The following is an 8590-nucleotide window of genomic DNA, read 5'->3' on the forward strand; positions in this document are numbered from 1 at the left end:
TCCTCTTTTTGATATTTTCACAATTTGATCATCTTAACCAACTTTTTAGGCAATCATGTCTTCTGCAAAGTTGTAGATAATTTCTCAAAAATTTCAAACATGTTTGAATCACCTCCATTTGAATTTTTTAGCTTGAGTTATCATTATTTTACCAACACGTAGAAAACCTGAAAATAAAACATATTTAGTAAGACATTTAAATATAAACACACAATACTTAAATAACATAATTTTATAATTTTAATGAAACTTAAAATTTAAAATATAGGTTTTAACATATAATAAATTATTAATTTTAAGTTTCATCATCTGAGACTTATTTTCTTAGCTTTGATATATGGAAAACATTATGAATTCTGGGCATATCTTGTAACGCCCCGAAAATTTTAAGGTCCACGAAAACCACATGCATGTAATTATTAAATTCTGTTGTATTTTAATTAAATGTTTTAATTGAAAAATAATTATGTTGTGCATATTTGTATGTTTAAAATATATTTTTCTACATGGTTGCATTAAAATATATTTTTAAAGGATATTCGAGTTGCGATCGAAGAACGGAGACCGAGGGCTGAGAAACGTAAAACGTTTTTATCAGTTAATTGTTTTTAATTATTTAAAATATGGGTAATGCTTTTTCTTATTTTCAAAAATAGGGGGTTTTGAGGTGATTTTATACGCCGGGACGTAAATTTTATCGGTGTTGGTTTTTTAACAAAATTGTGAACTTTTTAACAACCATGCTAATAAATTCACCAATTTTATTAAACAAAATTATTTTTAATATTTTAATTAAGTACTAATGGACCTAAATTATTTACTTAATGGGCCAAAGCCTTATTACTGGATTAATTAAGTATTTAATATGCAAACTTGACCCCAAACCCTCACCATAACACACGCCCACCTCTTTTACACAATTCAAACTCTTCCCTTGCACTCCAAACTCAACTACACGGCACACACACCTGATTTTTGAAGAGAAACTTTTGAAAATTCAAGGGAAACTTGTGAGCTTTGAAGAGAATTCATCCTAGGGTCTCCTACGTCAAAGTTCTTCGCGTTGTCGTCGAATATTCGTGCGTTTAAAACGTAAAGACACGCCATATTCTCCCTTTTACTCATCATTCACACCATAGTATTTATTTAAATTTGGATTGCATGAAAAATAAGTTTCACTTGGAAGTATTTTCGTTTTTATGCAAACATGAATTTTAAAGCATGTTGTTTTGATCCAAAATCATGATACAAGGGTGCATGAAGGGGCTGCCATGTATAGGATTAAAAAAGGGCATGTTTTTACACGTTTTAAAGGGTCCTAGACACACACAAAATACTGCACATCGTCGGAAATAAAAGCTGGACCCGTGGCTTGTGTTTTGGGGCCAAGGTTCAGGGTTAATGGGCTGGGCTTTGCATGGCTTGGTTTGGGATGTGGCTGGGTCATGGTAGGAGTCAGGGAAGAGTCCTAGCCTCGTTAGGACTCGAGACCAGGGGCTGGGAAGGAGTCCTAGCTTGCTAGGACTCCAACCCGAGAGCTTCAAGGGTAGCGCAGGTTTGCTGTGGTACATGAAGAAGGAGGCTCGGCCAGGAGGATTTGGGCTGGGCTAGGCTAGGTACTTAGGGTCCTATGAGGGTGCACAAGGGCTGGTCTAGGGGCTGGTATGGTTTGGTGCAAGTAGGGCCGAGCAAGAACATGAAACCGTGAGGAGAAGCCATCAAGTGCGCAGGTTGCTGTCAACTGGTTCAGGAGCTTCGCTGCTGGATTTTTGGGGCTGGGTTGGTCTGGGCTTTGTCTGGGGGTGTCCACGGAAGGGTAGGGTCAGGTGGGCTCGGTGGTTAAGGGTTGGTAGAGTCCTAGGCGGCTAGGAGTCCCAATACAACAAGGACACTACAAACACACACAAGTGCAGAATTTTAGGTAGAGTTCCATGATGTTTATGGAGCGGGCCAGTGCTGGTTTTTCGGGCTGGGCTTGGTCAGTAGGGTCCCTAGGTGGGTTGGCTAGGTTTTGGCTCAAGGTGGCTCGGGCGTGGCTCGAGTAAATTAGGAGATGGCTCGGTGTGTTTGATAACGTGTCAATTTCGAAAATTTAAGAACAAAAATTGAATCGATGGGTCCACGGCTGTGGCTCATGACTTGGAAGGGTAGAATAAATACTAAAAATGCTATATTTAAAATTTGGGGTCAAAATAACGAGTTTTGAATTTAATCGGGATTTAATCGCCGCACGAAATGCTAATTAACGAATTAATTGAAAAGCCTAGTTTTAGGCTTCATAAAATTATGAAAAATTAGGGTTAAGCTTAAATAATTATTATAAGTCTAATTTTTTAATTTGGGAATTTTATATTAAGGATTGGTTTAATTCGAGATTAAAACACATTAATACGTCACATTTAAATATTTATTTAAAAGTCCCCGAGTTAAGCTAAATAAAAATATGAGAAAATTCATGTAAGCCTAAATATTTAATTGGGATATGTTAGAGTCAATGAAATTAAGAAAATGTCAAATTCGAGAAATTTTACGTCCAGGGTAAAACGGTCTTTTTACATCTAGAAATTAGTAAACGTCATGGCAGTGCCCTAAATTCTATTTTTATGATATCATGATTATTTTTAAATGTTTATGAAATGTTCATGCTTTAATTATGATTTTTAAATGCCCATGAGATTTTTATGATTTAAAGAAGACATTTAAAAGACATGTTGCATGCTTGGTTTCAAAAACAAAATGTTATGTTATGCATGATTTTTTTTATAAAGTGATGAGAATATAAATGTTGAAGGAAGTGAAGTAATTGTGACTAATTCGATAATGTTGGAGATGTCGTGAGGGTTATGGTCCCAGTGGGAGCCCGACGATCGTATTTTCATCATTACGAATATGTGGTAACGGTTTTGTGGTAACGGTAAGAATGAGAATATCGTGAGGGGAAAAGGCCCCAGAGGGAACCCATTTATGGGAAAAGGCCCCCGAGGGAACCCCGACGATCGTATTTCTATTCGATCATGATAGGCCAGGGCCCAGTTGACCGGTGAGAGTGTTGCTGGTGTCCCCCGCCGCCCAGTACTGTGGTTTTATGTAGATGGATCCATCGATCATGTCATGTCATGTCAGAAAAGTCACAATTAACGATCTGAATTCAACAAAGAAAAAGGAAATGGAAAAGGAAAATGTTCATGATCATGTTAAAGGTTTTATGTCATGTCATGTTGAGGAAAAGGAAAAAGTTAAAGTTTATGTTTGCATGTCATGAAAAGTTATTTTACGTAAAAGTATTTTTCACTGTTGCATGTGGTTTTATATGTATTACTTGCTATAAAGATTATGGTGTGTTGAGTCTTTAGACTCACTAGGTGTGATGGATGCAGGTGAGTTTGAGGGAGGTCTTGACGGATGAACTGACTGGACTAAAGGTGCACACAACCCGAGGACCAGCGCTTCTACTTATTTCCGCATTTATGACTTATGAATCATGATTTATGATTAAATATTTTAAGACTATTTATTTATGCTTTTTGAGAGATTTTTGAGAGGTTTAGTATGAGCTATTCTTTTCAAAATAGTGCTTTTTAGGTTTGGTAAAAAAAATTGACGATTTCATTTTTATGACTATTTCATTGATTTCTAAAAATGCTAGATGGTTGGTATTTTATTTTAAAAGGGTAAAATATTTTATTGAAATATTTTCATGGAGTTTAAGTGAGTGGTCGAAATTTAGGGGAAAAAAATTTTTCTAAGTACTTTTAAAGCAATAAAAAGGGCAGGACGTTTCATATCTGGTGGCAAAGCCAGTTGGTAGGCTAGAGCTTCCAGTTTCGCCAGTATCTCGAACGATCCTACATACCTTGGATTTAACTTTCCGGATTTACTGAACCAAACCACTCCTTTCATAGGAGAGACTATGACATATGCTTTTTTCACCGATCTCCAATTCCAATGGTCTTCTCTTCAAATTTGCCCAACTCTTTTGTCTATCTTGAGCTGTCGTGAGTCTTTATCTGATTTATGGCGACTTTGTCGATGGTTACTTGAACAAGCTCTGGTCCAGTAATAGTCTTTTCTCCGACTACATCCCAATATAGAGGTGATCTACACTTTCGGCCATACAATGCCTCATACGGAGCCATTTCAATGCTGCTGCGAGAACTGTTATTATAAGCAAATTCTATCAGGGGTAACTGTTCGCTCCAATTTCCATGAAAATCCAGAGCACAGGCCCTCAACATGTCCTCGAGGGTTTGAATTGTCCTTTCAGTTTGGCCATCAGTCTGAGGATGATAAGCCGTGCTGAGAGTGACTTTGGTTCCCGTAGCCTTTTTAAAACATTTCAAAAATCGTGATACGAATCTTGGGTCTCTGTCAGATAATATTCTTACCGGAATTCCATGTAATCTCACTATATTGTCCATGTACAGAGTGGCTAATTTGTCCAAATTGTAATTCATTCGCACCGGTAAGAAATGTGCTGATTTGGTAAACCTGTCCACGATTACCCATATTCCATCTGACCTTATCTTGACTTTGGTAGCCATACTACGAAATCCATGGAGATTTGTTCTTACTTCAACTTCGGTATCTCTAGTGGTTGCAACAGTCCTCCAGGTCATTGATGTTCTGCCTTGACTTGTTGACAGGTCAAGCACTTTGCAACAAAGATCGCTACGTCTTTCTTCATTCCATTGCACCAATAATTGTTTTTCAAATCTTGGTACATCTTGGTGCTTCCAAGATGCACTGAAAATTTCGATTTATGTGCCTCGGCCATTACTTCTTCCCGAATCTCATCGACGTCTGGCACACACAACCGTCTTTTCATCCCTAAAATGCCATTTTCATCAATCTGAAATTCTGGGGCATTTCTTTCTTGAATATTTTCTTTAATTCTGAAGATCGAGGAATCTTGGCTTTTCTTCAATTTGATTTCTTCTTGAAGGCATGGTTGCACTGATAGAGAAGATAAGCTTACTTTCCCAAGGTTCCTTCGGCTCAAAGCATCTGCCACCTTATTTACCTTACCCGAATGGTAATTGATTGATAGATCATAATCTTTCAGAAGTTCCATCCACCTTATTTCCCTCATGTTTAATACCTTTTGGGTAAATATGTACTTGAGGCTTTGGTGATCAGTGAATACTTCGCATTTCACTCCATAAAGGCAGTTCCTCCGGATTTTGAGCGCAAATACGACTACAGCTAAATCAAGGTCATGATTTGGATAATTTTGCTTATACGGTTTTAATTACCGTGATGCATAGGCAATTACTTGACCTTCTTGCATAAGCACACACCCTAACCCTCCATTTGAAACGTCACGGTATATTGTGAAGTTCTTGCCGTCCTCGGGAAGAGTTAGTACTGGTGTAGATGCGAGCTTAGTTTTAAGGGTTTCGAAACTTTTCTCACATGCTTCATTCCAAATAAATTTTGAATTCTTCTGAGTAATTTTTGTAAGAGGAATGGCTATCGACGAAAATCCTTCCACAAATTTTCTATAGTAGCCAGCTAAACTCAGAAAACTTCTTACCTCGGTTACTGTTTTTGGTTGAGGCCGTCCTTGATTGCCTCTACTTTCTTAGGGTCCACTGATACCCCAAATTCCGATGTTATATGTCTTAAGAACACCACAATTTTGAGCCAAAATTCACACTTCTTGAATTTGGCATAGAGTTTCTTTTCTCTCAGTTTTTGCAAAGTGAGACGCATATGTTCTCTTTGTTCTTCCTCACTTGGTGAGTATACCAGGATATCATCTATGAAAACAACCACAAACTTGTCAAGATATGGTTTGAATGCTCGGTTCATAAAGTCCATGAATGCCGCAGGAGCATTTGTTAGATCAAAAGGCATTACTGTGAATTCGTAGTGTCCATATCTCATTGTAAAAGCGGTTTTGGGAATATCCTCTACTTTGACTTTCAGCTGATGATAACCTGATCTTAGATCAAGTTTTGAGAAAACATTGGCTCCTTTTAGTTGATCGAAAAGATCATCGATTCTTGGGAGTGGGTATTTATTATTTATGGTGATCTTGTTTAACTCCCTATAGTCAATGCATAACTTCATGCTTCCGTCCTTTTTCTTTACAAACAGGACCGAGGCTCCCCACGGGGATGCACTGGGTCGATTTTGCTTCATGTCCAGTAATTCTTGAAGTTGCTCCTTTAACTCCTTTAATTCTGCTGGAGCCATTCTGTATGGTGCCTTTGAAATTGGTGCAGCACCAGGGAACAAATTGATTTCAAATTCTACTTTTCTGTCTGATATTGTACCTGGTAAATCCTCAGGGAAAACAACTGAGAATTCTTGAACAACTGGAATATCTTCTAACTTTGGGGCATCTTCTTCCTTGGCTTCATTGATCATTGCCAGATAAATTTCTTTGCCTCTTTTTATGGTATTCCAGGCTTGTGAGGCAGGTAACAGAGATTTTCATTCTTTGGATTTTCCGTGATAAATGACTTCTTCTTTAGTCGGGGTCTGAAGTCTAATAATTTTCTTTTGGCAGTTTACTATGACATGGTTTTTAGCTAACCAATCCATTCCAAGAATGATGTCAAACTCAGTCATATTGAGTTGAATCTATTCTGCCTCAAAAATCTGTTTGCTGATACAAATTTGACAGTTTCGATACACCTTGTGGGTTTCAATTGTTTTACTTGCGGGTGTTGCCACTCTTAACTGTTCACTAAGAATTTCATGCTCAAGTTTTAGCTTCTTAACAAATCTTCTAGACATAAATGAGTGCGTAGCTCCACAATCAAACAAAGTGTATGCAGATATTTCATTGAGTAAAACAGTATCTTCCACCACCTCGTTGATGTTATCAGATTCCTCCTGGGTTATTGCATACACCCGAGCATTACTCTTGTTTTCATTTTGTTTGCTGGGTCCAGTCCTTTTATTGTCAGGACAATCTTTAATCCGATGACCCACCTTACCACATCTGAAACAAGCGCCCGTTTTCTTATAACATTCCACAATGTGATTCTGTCGACAATTATCGCACCACTTCCTTTCTTCATTGCCAGCACTGCTAAAGATTCCTCTTGAGGGGACGCTTGAATAGTTTGGCCTTTTGAATTTGGGGCCACTCTGAGCAGATTGACTAATCAAAGGTCTCTTGTTCTTGTTTTCTTCTTCGCAGCGTCTGATATCAGTTTCCACGCTCATTGCCGCGCCCATCAAATCTGCAAAGTTGCTTTGCCTGAATATCGCCAAAGCCAATTGAATCTGGCTGTTCAGCCCTTTCTTGAACCGGTGCATTTTCAGAGTTTCATCCGACATGATAGTTGGAATATAGGTTCCCAGATCATTGAACCTCGATGTGTATTCCATCACTGTCATGTCCGATGTTTGTTTAAGATTTTCGAACTCACTTAGTTTCTGCAGACGAAACTCTGCTGGATAATACTGCTTTAAAAATTCTCTCCGGAAGGTTTGCCATGTGATCTGATCTACCTCAGCCAAAGATGGTTACACTGTTTCCCACCAATTTCATGCTCGATCTTCCAAAAACGGGGTCACGACCTCCACTCTAAGTCCTTCAGGTACTTCCAATAAGTGCAGCTGAGCTTCAACATTTTTAAGCCAGTTATGACTGACTTCTGGGTCTGGATTTCCATCAAAAGTGGGGACTCGATTCTTCCTGAGAGATTCATAATGATACTTGATTCCTCGTGGTTGTGCTTCTGGTGGTGGCTGGATGGCATTGGCAATGGGATTCACCATTTCTTGGAAAGTGGCTGCTACTATGGTAGCTATTGCCATCATGTCTTCTCGGCTGATATTCATCTTCGGTGGTGATGGTGGATTTTCGTTTTCATTTTTATTGACTCCACTGGGATTACGGTTGTTTCTGGGTGGTCTGCCTGTCATTTCCTATAAATCGAGGCAAAATTTCAGAACAGTAATAATGGATAAGAAGTCATAAAATTTGAATGGACACACAGTTGTCGTGGAATTTTCGCTACTAAGAATTTTATGAATGATTTAAGGAGTTTGGCTTTGAATTTCGAAAGAAATTTCGAGATGAAGACATAAGATGTGAATGAATTCGATGGTTGAGTTTACTGCAGATAGGAATGCACTAGGCTTTTTTCCAAAATTTGACTTCGTCAAATTTTGTCTATCAAAATCCCAGCGGGATTATGAACCTGACGGCTCTGATACCACTTAAATGTCACTCCCCGAGACAGAAGCGTTTCGTCAAATTTTGTCTATCAAAATCCCAGCGGGATTATGAACCTGACGGCTCTGATACCACTTAAATGTCACTCTCGGAGACAGAAGCGTCGGTGACATCCGGCATTGTTTAACAATTACATGAAAACAATAAGCCTCGTATCAAAACAAACCAGTATTTTTCATAAATAAATATTGTCTTTACAATGACAATGGAAATTACATCAGAGTTGCAGAAGAGAAATAAATACAAAGGAATTACAACTTTTAATCCTGGATTTCTCGATCCGTTCACCAACCCTAGAATGCTCCTTGCTCATCATCATTCACTTGTTCCTCAGTCTTATCTGGGAAGAGATGTAAGGGTGAGCGTTTTGGGAAACACACTCAGGAAGTGGGA

Source organism: Primulina huaijiensis, chromosome 6, assembly GCF_012295235.1.
Source record: "Primulina huaijiensis isolate GDHJ02 chromosome 6, ASM1229523v2, whole genome shotgun sequence".
NCBI lineage: Eukaryota > Viridiplantae > Streptophyta > Magnoliopsida > Lamiales > Gesneriaceae > Primulina > Primulina huaijiensis.